Source organism: Ictidomys tridecemlineatus, chromosome 14, assembly GCF_052094955.1.
Source record: "Ictidomys tridecemlineatus isolate mIctTri1 chromosome 14, mIctTri1.hap1, whole genome shotgun sequence".
Taxonomy (NCBI): Eukaryota; Metazoa; Chordata; class Mammalia; order Rodentia; family Sciuridae; genus Ictidomys; species Ictidomys tridecemlineatus.
In genome coordinates this window covers 43325177-43342809 of record NC_135490.1, presented here as the reverse complement: position 1 = coordinate 43342809, position 17633 = coordinate 43325177, and the positions used below count along the sequence as shown (strand labels likewise).

The window sequence follows — 17633 nt, the reverse complement described above, 5'->3', positions numbered from 1 at the left end:
AGAGACGGTCCTGTGTCTGGCCTTAGGGCTGCTTGGGGCCTGCTTGTGGCATTGGTCCAAGGCCTAACTTGGGGCAGGCTTGCTTGCCTGTCAGAGGGAGATCTGGACTGGGGCTGAACTTTGGTGACTGTCTGACAGTGGACAGTCATTTCTGGGAGGAGCCTGAGCTCAGGTACCAGTCTGAAGGTGACTTGATGGACTTGGGCTACCCTAGGCTCTGCCTCTGTCTCCTACCATGTTGTCGAGTTGGATCTGGGCAGAGCTGGAGCTCTGGTGGTGGTCTGCAGCTGTCAGGATGGAGCTCAGCCTCCCCTTGCCTGGGCTCTTGTGCAGGTCAGCAAGGAAAATATGGGCTATTTATGAGCAGCAGGGGACAGCATGAGGGTGGTAGTGGTCCTGGGCCAAGCCTGAGCTCCAGCAGGGCTCAGACAGTAGAGGAATGGAACATTCCTAACCTTTCCCTGGCTCTGCTGCAGATGCTCCAGCTAGACCTGGGCTGGGAATGAGCTCTGGAGAGTGTCTTGCCTGTGGGCAGAGTCAGTCCTGGGCCAAGCCTGAGCAGAGGTGAAGGTCTGGTGGTGGCCACATGTTCCCAGTGTTACCCTGTGCCAGGGCTCCTGTGCACATCTGCAAGGGTTAACTGGTTGGATGCTGAGATACAGCAGGGTGTCAGCTGTTGGCAGGAGGGACAGGATCTACCCTGTCAGGACTTCTCAGTGGATCAGCAAGGTGGATTTGGGCACAGATGAGCTCTGGCAGAGGTGGGCCTTTGGGCAGAGACTGTCTTGTTTCTGGCCTGAGCTCTGCTCACAGCCTGCTTGTGGCAGTTGGGTCCAGGCCTACCTTGGGCCAGGTTCCTGCCCCTGTCAGCAAGGCAGATCTGGGTGGCTGCCAAAATGACTTTTGGTAGGGTAGGCCTTTGGGCAGAGACTGCTAGTCTCATGGTTACTGGATTGCCTTGGGCTACCCTGGGCTAGGACTTCATCTCCTGCCATATCATGGAGTTGGATTTGGGTAGAGCTGGAGGTCTGGTGGGGTTTTGCATGTGGCGAGATGACATTGGGCCTATCTTTGCCTCTGCCTTCAAGCAGGTCAGCGGGGCCAATGTTGGCCGAATTTGAGCTCCACTTGTTGATCAGAGGTGGTCCTGTATCTGGCCTGAGCTCTTCTTGGGGCCTGCTTATTTCAGCTGGTACCAGGTCTACCTTGGACTAGGCTCCTGTGCCTGTCAGTGAGGCTGATCTTGGTTGGGGCTGAAGTTCTGCAGCTGTCTGTCAGTGGGCAGAGTAGGTCCTGGGCAGAGCCTGAATTCCAATGCAAGCCTCTTGATGACTGGAAGGACAGGCCAACCCTGGGCTCGGGTTTTGTCCTGCCAGGTCTTTGAGTTGGATCTGGACAGAGCTGAAGCTCTGGTGGGGTTCTGCAGGTGGCGGGTTGCAACAGGGCCTCCCCTTGCCTGGGCTCCTGTGCAGGGTAGTGAGGCTGATCTGGGACTTGTATATGCTCTGGCAGGGTTCTGCCTGTGGCAGAGTCAGTCCCGAGCCGAGTCTGAGCTCTGGTGGTGGTGTGGCGTTGGACATATGCTCCCAGGGCTACCCTATTCCTGGGCTCCTGTGCTCATCTCATCTACAAGGCTAATCTGGTTGGTGCCTGAGATACAGCAGGGGTCTGCTGGTGGTGGGATGGACCAGGGCCTATTCTGGGCTTCAGCTACCACTCAGGTCGTCGAGGCTGAAATGGGCCAGGATTGGCCACCAGCGAGGGTTTGTTGGTGGGCAGTCTGTCCTGGTCCAAACCTGAGCTCTGGAGGTAGCTGCTGGAGGGTGGAGGCAGTCCTGAGCAGAACCTGAACTTTGGTGCCAGTCTCAAGATGAGTGGATGAACTAGGGCTACCCTGGGCCCCGTCTCCTGCACAGGTCCTCACGGTGACTCTGGACTGGATCTGAGCTCCTGCAGTGGTCTGCTGGTGGGCAGAGGCAGTCATGGCCCAAGGCTCAGTGGGGAGGGTCAGCCAGTGTTAGGATGGACCTGGACCTACCCTTTCCTGGGCTCCATGCAGGTTTGTGGGGCTGATCTGGGCAGAGCCTGAGTTCCAACAGGTGTCTGCCAGTGTGGGGACGTGGTCCTGGGCCAGACTTGAGCTCGGTGCAGGTCTCCCAGTTGAGGGATGGACACTGGCCTACCCTGTGTCTGGCCTCCTGCCCAGGTCAGCGGGGGCAGATCTGGACTGTACATGAGCTCTGGTTGGTGTCTGCAGGTGAGTAGAAGCATTCTGGGCTGGGCCTGAGCATCCCACTGCAGCTCCAGTGCATCTGGGAAGGGCCTGAGCTCCGGTGGGTATCTCTGGACCTTTATTTTATTCATTTGTTCATAGAAGGTACTGAGAGTCAAACCCAGTGCCTCACACGTGGGAGACAAAGGTTCTATCACTGAGTCACAACCTCAGCCCTATGTGCTTCTTGTTGACCTTTAATCATACCATCTTTTTGTTCTATATCACTTTTTTCATGCATGAATTTGAATTTTAATAAATAACTATTATTTGATATCACCAGTAATGCTTCCCAAGCTGGCCCCAAATCAGACCTTGATCCTCAGCAGGATTACATCCCACACATCCACGTCGCCTCTGGCATAGGTGCGAAAGAGACATAACTAAGACATGGTCCATGACTCTCAAGTTTTGGGAAAAATTGCTTTGAAGAGGTAAAGGGTAAGGCTACACTTGACAGAGATCTGCAGAATTCAGAGCAGGTATGTTTTTGAATAAGATTTATGTATTGATAGTTTGTTTATTTCCTTTTTGCTGATGTAAATTTATCTGTAATTTTTTTTTCATTTTTCTTTTTGGAACTGGGATCAAACCCATGGCTTTGGGAATGAGAGGCAAGCTCTTTGCGGTTTTGCCATTGATTGCTTCCCAGGCCATTCATTCATTGTCAGCGTGGGAATTTGGGGCTGATTCTATGAATGAATGTACTATGAATATTAAAAAGAGACTGACCAATGGCATTAGTATGTGTCCAACCCAATTAGCATAACTTTGGACCAATAGCATTGGTACTTTTTTCAAGTCCTAATTAGCATAAGTTTGGACCAATAGCATTGGTACTTCCTTCAAGTCCTAATTAGCATAAGTTTGGACCAATAGCATTGGACCAAGTGCTATATAAACCCCTTGGAGGTTGTTCTGGGAGGAGAAGCTGTGAGGCCTTCCAGACTGCTGCCCTCGCGCCTCGCCGGAGCCTCGCCTCGTCTCGCCGGAGCCGGAGCCGGAGCCTCGCCTCGCCTCGCCTCGCCTCGCCTCGCCTCGCCTCGCCGGAGCTGGAGCCTCGTCTCGCCGGAGCCGGAGCCTCGTCTCGCCGGAGCCGGAGCCTCGTCTCGCCGGAGCCTCGTCTCGCCTCGCCTCGCCTCGCCTCGCCTCGCCTCGCCTCGCCGGAGCCTCGCCGGAGCCGGAGCCTCGCCGGAGCCGGAGCCGGAGCCTCGCCGAGCCGGAGCCTCGCCTCGCCTCGCCTTGCCTCGCCTTGCCTCGCCGGAGCCTCGTTTCGCCTCGCCGGCGCCTCGCCGGAGCCTCGCTTTGCCTCGCCGGAGCCTCGCCTCGCCTCGCCGGGGCCTCGCCTCGCCTCGCCGGGGCCTCGCCTCGCCGAGCCGGAGCCGGAGCCGGAGCCTCGCCGAGCCGGAGCCGGAGCCTCGCCGAGCCGGAGCCGGAGCCTCGCCGAGCCGGAGCCGGAGCCTCGCCGAGCCGGAGCCGGAGCCTCGCCTCGCCTCGCCTCGCCTCGCCGGAGCCGGAGCCTCGCCGGAGCCGGAGCCGGAGCCTCGCCTCGCCTCGCCGGAGCCTCGCCTCGCCTCGCTGGAGCCGGAGCCTCGCCGGGGCCTTGCCTTGCTTCGCCGAGGTCTCGCCTTGCCTCGCCGGGGCCTCCCCAGAGCCTCCCCGGAGCCTCGCCTCGCCGGAGTCCCAAGGAAGTTCCAGCCTGCTTTGTTTCCCGGAGATGGTTCTTCGACTTCGTAGAGGCTGCCGAAAGAAGAAATGGTTGAGGATCTGCTGGGGTCTGCTGCAGCCCTGGATGGAATGGCCCGCCATGAAGAGCTAGGCCTCCTCTCTGCTGCAGAGGCCTCCCTGCCCCTCACGGGCAGCGCCTACCTGCCAGCAGAAGCCATGGAGCTTCGTCTTCGAACTCCGGTTTCAAAGGTATTGTTATATTTTAGATAATTAGTCTAATATTGAAATTTGTTAATTTTAATTTCTAATAGTGAAAATTATGAGATTTATAAAGAATAGAAAATTACTTCCCACAGTTCTGGAGGTAAGAAGCTAGAAAAAGCCTGTCCCAATAGTTGAGTCATCATTTGGCAGAAAAGTGGGAGAGAGTGTATACCCACTCTTAAAAGCCCTTTTTTCTTTCCATTCATTTGATGTTGATTTGAGTGTTATTAAAATGTTTAAAGGAACCGAGGAAATGTTTCATTTTATTAATTTTCACTTATTGGTTGTTTTAGTTATAAAATCCGTTTTAAATTTTTTTTTTTAGTTGTTAATGGACTGTTTATTTTGTTTATATGCGGTACTGAGAATTAAACCCGGTTCCTCACACATACTAGGCAAGTGCTCTACCACTGAGCCACAAAAAACTCATTTTGATATAGTCCCTATTTATATAATTATACTTTACCTTTTTAGAGTTGCATTCTTAGGATGTACATGGCGGTGGGATTCACTGTGTTGTTTCCATGTATATACATGGGAAAGCTGTGTCAGAGTCTTGCCACTGTCTTTCCTTTGCTTATGTCCTTTCCTTTCCCTCCATTCCCCATCGTCTAATGTACTGTACTTCTGTTCCTATCACTGCTCCTGTTGTGAGTTAGCTTCCACATATCAGAAAAAAACCTTTGTCCATTGTTTTTTGTAAACTGGTTTATCTTCATTAGCATGATTGTCTCCAGGTGAATCAATTTATGGGCAGATACTATAGTCCTGTATTTTTCTGCAAACTGGTATGTTTTCTTTAATCAACTTTTTAAAAAAGGTGTTCCACTTTGACATATCATACATAAATATAGTATGATTTCTCATGTTTCTGGTTGTGCGGGATGTAGCATCATACTAGTCATGTATTTGTGTATGTACTTTGGATGATGATTCATTCTACTATCCATTCTACCCACCCAATATACTCCTTCCCCTCTCTTTACTCCTCTATGCAATCTAAAGCAACTGTATACTTTCCTACTCCCCCACCTTCTCATACACTGATTAGCATAAGCATATCAGGGAAAACTTTCAACCTTTTGTTTTTTGGGATGGGCTTATCATTTAGCATGATAAGCTGCATGCATTTACCAGCAAATGTCATAATTTCATTCTTTAAGGCTGAGTTGTATTCCATCATATATATGTGTGTAAAATTGGTTTTTTTTGTGTGTATATATATACACACACACGTATATCTATACTCATACACACCACATTCTTTATTCATTTTTCTGTTGAAAGGCACCTAAGTTAGCTTCATAGTTTAGCTGTTATGAGTTGAGCTGCTGTAAACATAAGGTGGCTGTGTCATTGTAATATGTTGATTTTAAGTCGTTTGTGTATAAAATGAGGAAAGGGAGCTGTGTCAGATATTGGTTCCATTCCATGTTTTCTGAGGTACCTCCATGCTACTTTCCATAATAGTTGCACCAATTTGCAGTCCCAGAAGCAATGTGTGCATGCACCCTTTTCCCCACATTGTCGCCAACATTTATTGTTACTTGATGATTGCATTCTGGATAATCAAGTTTGTGACTGGGGTGAGATGAAATCTTTGAGTAGTTTTGATTTGCTTTCCTCTGATGGCTAAACGTTGAACATTTTTTTCATGTATTTGTTGCTTCTTCTGTGAAGTGTCTGTTCAGTTCCTTAGCCCATTTATTGATTTGGTTATTTGTTTTTTTGGTGTTAACTTTTCTGAGTTCTGCATATATCCTAGGGATTAATGCTCTGAGGTGCATGTGGGGAAGATTTTTTCCCATTCTGTAGGCTCTCTTTTCACATTATTGATTGTGTCCTTTGCTGAGAATATACTTTTTAGTTTGAATCTATCCTGTTTATTAATTATTGAATTTACTTCTTGGAATGTAGGAGTCTCCTTAAGGAAGTCAGGTCTTAGGCTGTCATAGTCAAGATGTGGGCCTACTTTTTCTTCTATTAGGCACAGGTTCTCTGTTCTAGTGCCTAAATTTTGATTCATTTTCAGTTGAGTTTTGTCAAGAGAGAGGGCTTTACTTTCTTATTTTGTTTTATGTGGCTTTACAATTTTCCCTGCACCACTTGTTGAATAGACTTTTTAAATTTAATGTATGTTTTTGGTGCCTTTGTCTAGTATGATATAACGGTATTTTGTGAGTTTGTCTCTGTGTCTTCTGTTCTGTACTGTTCATTGGTCTCTGTGTTGTTTTGGTGCCAATGCAATGCTGTTTTTTGTTACTGTGGCTCCGTAGTACAGTTTAAGCTATACTATTATGGTGTGTCTTACTTCACTCTTCTTGCTAAGTATTGCTTTGGCTATTCTGAATCTCTTATTTTTCCACATGAATTTCATGGTTGCTTTTTCTAGTTCTGTGAAGAATTGTCTTTGGGATTTTAATATGAATTCCATTAAAATTTATGCCCAAGCACAAATTAGTTAAAACTATGAAAAAGAATCCCAGTTCACCATGGACCTGACAGCTATCTGGTCACTGGTGTCTGTTGAGCCAGCTACTATCTCCTGCACACTGGGTGGTGGCTAAGCTGAGGTTACTTGTTGCATTTCGGTGTTAATGGTGTCTTAGAGTTGAGTCTACTCTGCATGTTGGTGCTGACGTCTAGATTCAGGCACACTTTTGCCACCACACAACCTCTTTTCTGGGTTTTTAAAACTTAATTGTGTCTGAAAATTTCTTTGGGTCCTTTAACCACTTTGCTTGATCAATGTCTGTGTGCTAGGCACTATACTAGGTGTGGAGTACAGAGTGAATAGGCCAAGTCCTTGCTTCCATGGCACTTAATGAAGTTTGTAGGATAATCATAGCATCTATATCTACCTCAATGTTACTGTGAAACTTATAAGACGGTATGTCTGTTAATAACTGCAGTGCTGAGGACTGTAATATTGTTGAGGAAATTCACAGACGATTTCATCAGGCACCACCTTGTTTTTGTCTGGGAAGTCAGAGCAATATAAAGTTGTTACTTTTTCTGTAATAAAACATTGTTTTATTAGTTACACATGACAGTACAATTCTCTTGACAATTTGTACATTTGAATCAAATGGGGTATAATTTCTCATTTTTCTGATTGTACAGGTTGCAGACTCACATTGGTCATACACTCACCTATATATACATACAGCAATAATTATTTTATTATTTTATTCTGCTGCCCTTCCTATCCCCCCTTCCCCCCCTCCCCTGAAATCTCTCTACCCAATCTAATGTGATATACTTCCTTTTTTTTTCTCCTCGCAACATCATACATGTATTCTGTATAATGATGAGGGTCTCCTTCCATCTTCCGTGCAATTCCCCTTCTCCCTCTTTTTCCCTTCCACCTCTCTTTCCTATTTAGTGGTAACCTTCTTCTCAATGCTCTTCCTCCCTATCCCATTTTGAGTCACATCCCTTATATCAGAGAAGACATCCGGCATTTGTTTTTTAGGGATTGGCAAACTTCACTTAGCATAATCTGCTCTAATGCCAACTATTTTCCCTGTAAATGCCATGATACTGTTATTTTTTAGTCCCAAGTAATATTCCATTGTGTATAAATGCCACATTTTTTATCCACTCATCTATTGAAGGGCATCTAGTTTGGTTCCACAGTCTAGCTACTGTGAATTGTGCTGCTATAAACATTGATGTGGCTGTGTCCCTGTAGTATTCTCTTTTTAGGTCTTTTGGCTATAGTCCGAGAAGGGGAATAGCTTGGTCAAATGGTGTTTCCATTCCCAGGTTTCCATTCCCAGCTTTCCAAGGAATCTCCATACTGCTTTCCAAATTGGCTGCACCAATTTGCAGTTCCACCAGCAATGCATGAGTGTACCTTTTTTCCCACATCCTCCCCAGCACTTATTGTTGCTTGACTTCATAATGGCTGTTATTCTTATTGAAATGAGATGGTATCTTAGAGTAGTTTTGATTTGCATTTCTCTATTTGCTAGAGATGGTGAGCATTTTTCATGTATTTGTTAATTGATTGTATATCCTCTTCTCAGAAGTATCTTTTCAGGTCCTTGGCCCATTTGTTGATTGGTTAATTTATTTGTTGTTGTTTAAATGTTTGAGTTCTTCCTATACTCTAGAGATTAGAGCTCTATCTGATGTGAGGGGTAAAAATTTGTTTCCAGGATGTAGGCTCCCTATTCTCCTCACATATTATTTCTCTTGCTGAGAAAAAAACTTTTTAGGTTGAATTCATCCCATTTTTTGATTCTTTTGCTTTAGGTGTCTTATTCAGGAATTTGGGGCCTGCCCCCACGTGAGAAAAACAGACATTTAACACAGTTTATATCTGAAACCTGTGAACTTCAGGGATCCCTGTGGGTTGCCTCTGTCTCCAGGTCAGACACACAGTTCTGTGCTTACTCAGTACAGGTTTGGAGACCCTTGAAGCCTCTCCTATAACCATGAGAGCCAGTGCTTCATAGTGGCAAATTCTGAGTCTCCAGCTCACATAGATGACATATCCCTATGGTGCTGACTTCCCCCCAGTCAGTTCATCTCCTGCCTTCACATACTCACTGGGCTGCCATTTAGCTGGAAGGCCCTGTTCCATGATGGGAATGTTCTAGACTTTGCCTTAATTGTTCAGAGCTCTTGGAGAGGGGCTTGGCCTTTCCTAATCCCCAGAACACTCTCTGTGTCCTCTTCACATGGTCCTGTTATTACTGGCTCTGAGTGTGCTTTTTGCAGATGGTGGTGTACTGCAAGCTCATACCACATTCATTTTGTGTCCTCTTCCTTATGGCACTTAGCAAGGTGCTGAGAGTTGGTCTGAAAAATGACCCAAAACTTCATGACCATAGGGTTAGGAAAACCTAGGGGTTGGAGACAATGATAGTCTGGAGAGAAACCAATTCCTCCTAGGGAAACACATGCACAATCAAACTTCATTTTAGTAAAACAACATCCTGCACACTAAAACCAAGTAATTCTGGATGGATTTCGGAGAGTTAAAAAAATGAAGGGAAAAACAGAAGTAGAACATAAAATTGAATAGTTTTTCAATTTCTGCTTGGGATCTGGTTCTCACTGTCAATCACACTGTGCTCTAGCTGGGGATCATGAATATATCACATGAAGTGAGAGATGTAGAAACACATATTCAGTTATTTGTCTTGTTGTGACACAGCACATTTCCTTAGTCTTTTATGAGGGAAAAATTACACATTTCCTTTAAATATTGCTCCTAATGAATGCTGTGCTAGGGCTGTTCTGCCTCAGCCAATAAAGGCCTGGGCTTTGTTCAGAGGGATCCAGATTTTTAGAAAACGGCTAAGCAGCAGAGAGAGACATATCAAATCAGTTGTCAGAACAGGACTCCACCAGGACTGTAAATATTGAGCAATCACTTCTGATTCTGTGTTCTTAGTATCTGTGCTGCCTCTGCATCTGGTGGTCTCTGATAAGCTGGCTTTTGACATTGGCCTGCATGAGGACACCACAGGTGAAGACTTGGGGATGGTGGAGAGCCTGGCTGGGGTTGGGTTGGACCATTGTGTGAGATGCCATGGAAGATGGATTAGACCAATGCCCTGTGGTGGGTAGAATCATGAAAAAGTGCTTTCTTCTTGACATATTGATGGAGGAAGGAAGTCTGATTTTTTCCTAATGGCAATCCCCAGGTAATTAGTTGGATATTCAAACTCTACTCTTTCATGAGTTTGGAGGGGAAAACTAGTACTTACTATTCAGCTTACTGGGTGTTAACTATCATAGTGTGCACTGGTTAGTTTATAAAATATCACTGCATATCTCTCATTTTAATCAGACTTTAAGTATACACATGTAAAGTCCTCAATGTCAACATACAAACAAAAAATAGGAGAATGAGAACCTCCTTCATTTCTCTTATCATAGGCCATTGTGCTGAATTGAATATCTGTTAAGGAGATACGCATTTCCATATTTTTGAAACAAATATAGGTATATATTAACATACTTATACTTTAGGAAAGTCAAAATAAGAGAACTCTTCTCAGTTCTCTGAGGAATTTAGACTTAATTGATAAACCTCTATACAATGTGGATCTTTGTTTTTTTGACAAAGAGTATGCATGGCTTTTGTAATTGAAAAGCCATGAGACCAAGTAGAAAAAAATAATTGAAGTAGCCCAATTTTGTTCCTTTCAGGAGAGGATTCAGTCCATCCTCTCACTCCTTCCAGAAATGCTTTCTGCTGGGTTGTGAGTGTAGCTCTATGGTGAAGCCCTTGCCCAGTGCAAAAGGCCCTGGGGTTCAGTCCCTGGTGCTGCAGAATTAAGTAAAGCTGAACAGTAGCAAACATGGCTGCAATTCTAGCTCTGTGGCAGAGCACTTGCCTAGCTCCTTTAAATACTGGGTTCAAATCTCAGAACCACATTTAAATAAATAAATAAAATTAAGGCTCATTGACAAATAAATAAATGAAAACCAATAGCAAACATTTTCTGGAATGCTATTGCACAGTAAAGTAGTGAGTATTGATAACATTTAGATATGGTATATTTCAACAAGGTGGAAGAAAAGAGCCCAGATGTTTTCACCATATAAAAAGGGGAAATGTTTAAGGAGGTAGGTGTCTTTAACCTGATATAAACATTGTACCGTATTTGGTGTATCAAATCATCACAAGGTTCTCTCTAAATACATAGAATTTTTACATTTTATATATCAGTTAGCGACAAATTTAAAATATTTTCCATATTCTCTGAAGTTTTGTAAACAAAACATGATTAAAACGTTATTCATGAATAAATAACTTCTGAGAATCCTAGGCACTCTCATTTTTATTTCATTTTTCCATAGGCTCAGTAATACTTCTGTATTTTCTCTAGGCTTTTGGTATTCTCATCTAATATATTGGCACACTGTTAAATGAAATTAAAGTCAAGGTTGCTCTTCAGCAGACATATAAGACAGGTTCTGGAAATTGTGTTCCTATGATAAGATGTTAGGATGACAGTCCCTCTCCCTGCATCAGATCCCTTGTGATACTCTGAAGCCCCATAGATCTACTTTTTCTGAATTACTGGATTATTTATTGTTTTTATTATTTGTTTTCTGCTTCTCTACTTCATCAGAATGGCACCCACAAGGCAGGTGACTATTTTTCTTGTTTACTGATGTATCATAAGCTACTGTGAAACAGTGATTGGCAAATAGTGGTTACAGTATAAATGGTTGTGTGAGTGAATGCAAAACTAACTACAACTCTAAAACTTGGATCTGGTGAATAAAGATAAGGAATTCTGCCAGGTGACCTGCAAGTAAGAGAGATTGTGTAAGGAAAGCGTCATGAAGCACAGGCTACATATTGATGCTAAGGATGCTTCAGAAATATTATTGGATTAGTCTTCATTGACTCATGCAAAATTAACTTTAATTGAGTGCATACAGTATGTTACTTGGAGCTCGGAAAACCAAGACAACTGCCGCTGAAGACAGGAGATTTTTCTACCTCAGGGGCAAGTCTTTTGGGATAAAGGTCAAGGCAAGGTGTGGATCCCCATCTGAGCTACTCTTTTCCTTGGCTCTGAATGTAGATTTAAATGCAGAAGTACATGGAAAATGAAATCTCCTTTTCTTAACAAATAAGATAACTGGGAATCAGCAGTTTCTTGAAGCAGAAACGATTTTGCTTTCCCTCTTTTCCCAAAGCAGCAGATTTCTGGTCTCACCAATCAACTAACCATGTGAGTTGGGGGAGGAGGCATCTGCATTTGTCACTGGGATCAGTTCCCTCACTCCCAGGGCAGGTGGCTACAGACTCTCCAGTCCCCACCCTGTAACAACTGAAGCTGCAGACAGCCTTCCTTCCAAGAGCACCTTCCCAGTGGGTGATCTGGGGACACAGAGGAACCAGGACTCTTCTGGTGTCTAGACTGACAGTTTCCCTGGACCAGGTAAATGCTGCCTGCTGGGCCCTGGCCAGGCATCCTCAGCTAATGGTATAACAGAAACAAAGTTACAGTCCCCTGTCAGGGACAAGAATGCAGGCCAGGGGAACTGGGACTGTTATTGCTGCAAAGCAGATTTCTCTGACATCTCCCTGCATTTTGCGTTTTTTCCCCAGTGGTAACCAATAACATCCTAAGCTGAAAGAGTTTTGTATTGTCTGGTTGTGCAACAAAGGAAGGAGAAACACAGGCCTGACCTTGTGTCTCCTATTTATTTCTTTAAAAAAATTCTCTTGTTCTGCAAGGGATGGAATCCAGGGCCTCACACATGCCTGGCAAGTGCTGTGCCCCTGAGCTCCACCCTGGTGCCATCTTCTTTTTCTTTATGCTCCATTCAGTAGTCAGCAGCTGTGCTGGTTCTTACTTGGAGTGCATCCAGAACCTGGCCTCCACTCCATGCCTCCATTGCTCTGGCCTCCCTGGTCAAGCTGTGGCCTCTCCTGGTGGCTGGGATGACCCCAGTGGGCTCCTGGCTTCTCCACCTCTAGATTCCTATCTGTAGGAAAAGAGCAGTGGAGGGTATACTTCCAATCCTTTCCTTTTTAAATGAAGCACTGCCACTACTAAAGTTTGAATCTGGAATGATCCCCACAGGCCCAGGTGAGAAAGCTTTGATCACAGTCACAGGTGCTATTGGGAGGAAGTGGGATCTTTAAGGGGGAGGCTAGTGGGGAGCTTCCTGTTAAGGGCCTCCTTTCAGGGGACTGAGGAACCATGGTCTCTTAATTTCCCACTCTCTGCTTCCCAGCCACCATTAAGTGAGTCACTTGCAACTATGAACTGCCAGGGTGATATGTGGTTTCACCCCAGGTCCAAGAACAACAGGGCAACCAACCATGGAGTGAAGCCTGCAAAAGTCAGCCAGAATATACCTTTGTCTTTCTAAGCTGATTACCTCAGATATTTGACACAGTAATGGAAGGTAATGCAAGTACAAAGCAGGGGAGGGGACCACAGAGAAAAAGGTGTAACAGTGAAAAATTACGTGGAACACCCTAGAACCAAGTCAAGAACAGCACCTTGTCAGCATTCCACATGGCTGCATCCTAGCCCTAGTCCCTCCTCCCTCCAGAAGTAACCAGCCCCAGGGCACACATGCTCAAGGGCTAAGACAGACACCCCATGCACCACTTGGTATGTCTTTGTGCAGTTCTTGGTTTGCAGGTTCCCCGCCCTGTGTGTCTTTTCCTTGGTCTCTTTGTTATAGTGGCAGGCCCTGGGACCCATGGAGGTCCTCACATGTGGATTTTGCTAATTCATATTTAGAATATTGTACACACCTTCCTTTCTCTTTCTTCCATATCTCTTGCAAAATGGCAGCTGGATGTAGAGACCGGTTCAGAGTAATCTGTGATGCTGAAAAAAGTTCTGAATTTTAAAGTAGATATTGGGACCTGAGTCAAATAACATTAGAAACAAGATTATGATGCTAATGTCCACCAATTGAAGCTCACCAGGCTGTCACCTGTGGTCAGAGTCAGTTTACCTAGATTTCTGGTGGCTCCACAGCCACACAGAAGCATTTCAGAAAGAAACATGGAAGAGTGACCCTTAGAAGATTCTGTCTTTTATTCAATGACTCCAAGATGTGAGTCAGGACAGGGTCACGAAGTGAGTCAGCTTGGTGATTGAGCATCTTCAATCACTTTTGTACTTTTGTCTCAGGGGTGGGAAGATTACTGGAGAGTCACAGTCCATGTTGGGAAAGAGGTTGTTCCCTAAATGGCCATTTCCCCTTGTTCTGGGCAAACCTGGGGTAGGTAATGCCTGGTAAGAAAAAGGTTGGCTCAGTAATTTCTGTTGCCTCAGAGTCAGTCTCCACATAGTTTTGGATATGACCACCATGTGGTCCTGCCTGAGGTTTTCGTTCTATTAGGAGTGCTTTTGTTGACTTGTGGAGATCATGGAGAGCCACCTATTATCAGGAAGGCCATTTCCCTTTCTGAGTTCCTTTCAGGGTTTAGATGAAAACAGCACTGACTTCTACCCATATAAAAGAGAAATTGATCCAAAGTTCCAGGTTTTCTTGTGCCTCTAATCAATTTTCACATTAGTATAGATTTTTTGTTTTTTGGACAAAGGCCCTTGTTCCCATGTAAACAAGTGCTCCACACATTACCCCAAGGCTGTGCTAAATACCACCATGTATCCAAAGTAAAATGTTTGAAGTAAGCCATACATCTTTGTTTCAAAAAAAAATATTAGTAAAGCGAATAGGTGTAAACAGGGATTGAAGTTGATTCAGCAGAGAGAAAACTTGTCCACTGCCACCTATAATCCCATTTAGCAAGAAGTGTGTGCACACAATATCACATAGATGGTAACAATGCAAAGGATGGCCAGAACCAGCATTATGAAGCCATAGACATAATAGATGTGAAAATGAAATACATTTCAATAAAGATAAGCCAAAAGGTAAAGTTTGTCCCAGGCAAACAATAACTGCAGGCTACATAAAATATTTTTTCTCCAGTATAGGACAAGGCATAGCATTGGCACAACAAAGGAAGTTGGGCTGACCTAACAAATTTCAGCGGAGTATTATACCAATAAGATTTAGATTTTTGTTCCAAAAGGAATGGCTCTTGAAGCATGGTAATAAATAAATATAAAATTGATGAAGAAGGCCTGCAACACACTGAAGCTGGGATAAGGAATGCCCCAGTGAACATCTGTTTTATCCATCTCTTTTCTCCTTGTCTAGCATACAGACTTCCTCCAAAATAATCATTCATTGGTGATGTAGCAGCATAGAAAAATATATAAATCTTCTATCATTGCAATAATAATAACAATGAGAAACACAGGAAATATCTGAAATCCAGAACCAAGTAGAGAGGAAAATATTAGCTAGTGTCTTGATGATCTAAATACATCTCCATGCACCTGTTTCTATCCATATCCATCTCCTAAGTCTATCCATGTCAGCCATTTCTTCATTACTGAACCAGACATAATCTTTCCTTAAGTTCTCATTAAAATCATTGAAACTAAGCCTATCAAGATCACCATCCTGAAGGAGTTGAAAATTAAAAACCAGTGAATCCCCTGTTATAAAAAGGATGGATCAAGATATTTGTGCAATCGTTCTTCAAATTTTATATCTGACATTTTCCATTTTACCAAATATGACACCTGTGTTTTGGTATTGGGAACAGTTTCACATTTCCTCCAACAATTAAATTTCCATTAAAATCTATTTCAAGCTTTTTGTAGGTCCAAAGATAACAAACTTCTACATTTTCATCTGCTTCACCAATAATACCCCATATTGCTAAATCAACTATGTACATCTGGTACCAGTAGTGAATTTTGATGGCATAAACAAAGGCATCTCTCTTTATCAAAATCAATTTCACAGTAACTGGCTGGCATCACATCATCTTTAAATTTAATATCCAGACCACTAAATTCCATTTCAACTCCTTGAAGTATTTCTCCTAGAGCTTCATGGTAATGACTGTTACTTTTTTGACCCCACACAGATTAGAAGTGAAAAGTACTTATATGTTTCCAGGCGATTTTGGAAGGGCCCAACAGTATTCATCCATAAGACAACTTCTTCTGTATCTTGAAACTGACTTTCCTGCCTTGCTCCAGTCCACCATTCTGACAACCATACAGTCCTAAGTGAAAGCCACTCCTAGAGTCCTTAACATCCAATCTTGAATGTGAAAATGCAATTAAACCACCGATCAACTTTAGACCAAATGCAAGAGATTGTTTTGGGGCCAGGCCTTCCACTGGGAAACTGGAGACTTTAAGGTCAGAAGTGGCCTAAGTTAGAGACTACCAGATGGAGCCTCTGCTGGGAACATGTGTTGATGCTCCTCTGACTGGGCCCTGGGCAGCAGCAGCAGCAGCAGCAGCAGTGCAGCAGAAGCTGACAGGCCAGGAGCGCCCTACAGAGGCCTCATCCTGAGTGCTCACGCCTGACTGGCCAATCAATTGCTCTGCCCCTGGTGCTTGTGCAGCAGTGATTCACATCCACAGGGCACTGGCAGACTCAAGGCCTGGGCCCAGCCGCTCCGATGATGCCCCTGCCTTAACAGCTCCTGCACTGCCCTCCTGATCCTGCCAGCCTCTTTCTCTGACTCAGCCACAACAGCATTGTGCAGATTTAAGTGAGTTTTTGAAAAATGCTTATCCCACCCCCAAAAGATAAAAAATTCATAGGGACAAGGACATCACTTGTTCTCAAATTGAATCTCCCACACACCAGGCATAGAGCTTGCCAAAGGTGACTATTCCTTATTTTTTGAAAGAATATATAAATAAATTTCTTTCAAATAGGTAATAACGAGTTGAGTGGTTAACTAGAGGTTAAAGAGTCAAGGAAGTAATTTTAAGAATGCTGTAGAGGGAGGGGTTGACTGAAGACTGGACCATGTGCCCTGATTGACAGCCTGTTGGATCCTAGTGCCCCACAGTGCTCAGGTGCTGATCAAGGATAGGAAGCATTCATCACAAGATCGGATAGGGACTCTTTCCCTGATTGTGTAGTTGGCTTCGAGGTATTAGCTTACTTTGGATTCTAGTTCCATACTGTGTATATAGTAATTGTGTGACAAGCCAGAGACTATCTGTCACACAATTACTATATGTGCAAAGACTGGTTTTCAGACTGGATGGTTTTCAGTATGTGCAAACCATGTGAGCATTAAATAAAGCCTTTTCATTTCTTCAGCTCTTTGTGCAGTTCTTCAGCATAATAGAAGATTTATAAGGAAAGCAGACAAACAGACATTCTAAAGCAGATTTTCAGAGTGGTCATCAATATATCATTATTGTAATTCTTCAAAATTCTTAGTATCTTTTAATTGTATATCCATCAGAAACAAATCTAAGCTTATCTGTCTAAGGTAAGGAATTAAGGAATTTGTTTTTGCCTCTTATTTACTAAACTTTTTTACAAGTCCTCAAGTTTTTAGAAAACATTTATTCACATGTCAGGCTTGATGTTGGGGTTACTAAGATAAAAAAAAATCGATTTTTATCCCCAGGAAGTTCATTGTACATTGGAAATAGAGATGCAGAAACCATGCATTTCTTTACACTGTGATAAGTAATATAATAGAGGTATTCACACAAGGTATAAAATTGCAAACAAAGGCTAGAGGCATGTTATTTAGAGTCAAAATTGACTTTGGCAAACAAGATTTTGTAAGGCAACTGTAAGAGTTTCTTTGTTTGAAGAAAAAGAAAATAGGAATCAGAGGGTGTGTGTGTGTGTGTGCAGAGTCTTCATGGGGGGTATAATTGGGGTATTTCAAGTGTGTGCAAAGCATGTGAAAAGTCATTAACATTTCATATAGCAGTTTCTCACTTTTCATTCTATATAGCATTTCTGTTTAGTAATCATTGATGAGATGCTGTGGCAGACAAACCGGGGCCATAATGACTCTTTATTCTAAGGATAACGTGAACCCACTGGATTTTATTCAGAATTGTTTCTT

At 43.9% G+C, this 17633-nt stretch overlaps 1 pseudogene; it reads right to left on the bottom strand.

Annotated features, from left to right (window-relative positions):
* Positions 1-14211: 14211 nt before the first annotated feature.
* Positions 14212-16094, bottom strand: LOC144370344 (transmembrane 9 superfamily member 3-like; annotated as a pseudogene).
* Positions 16095-17633: the final 1539 nt, after the last annotated feature.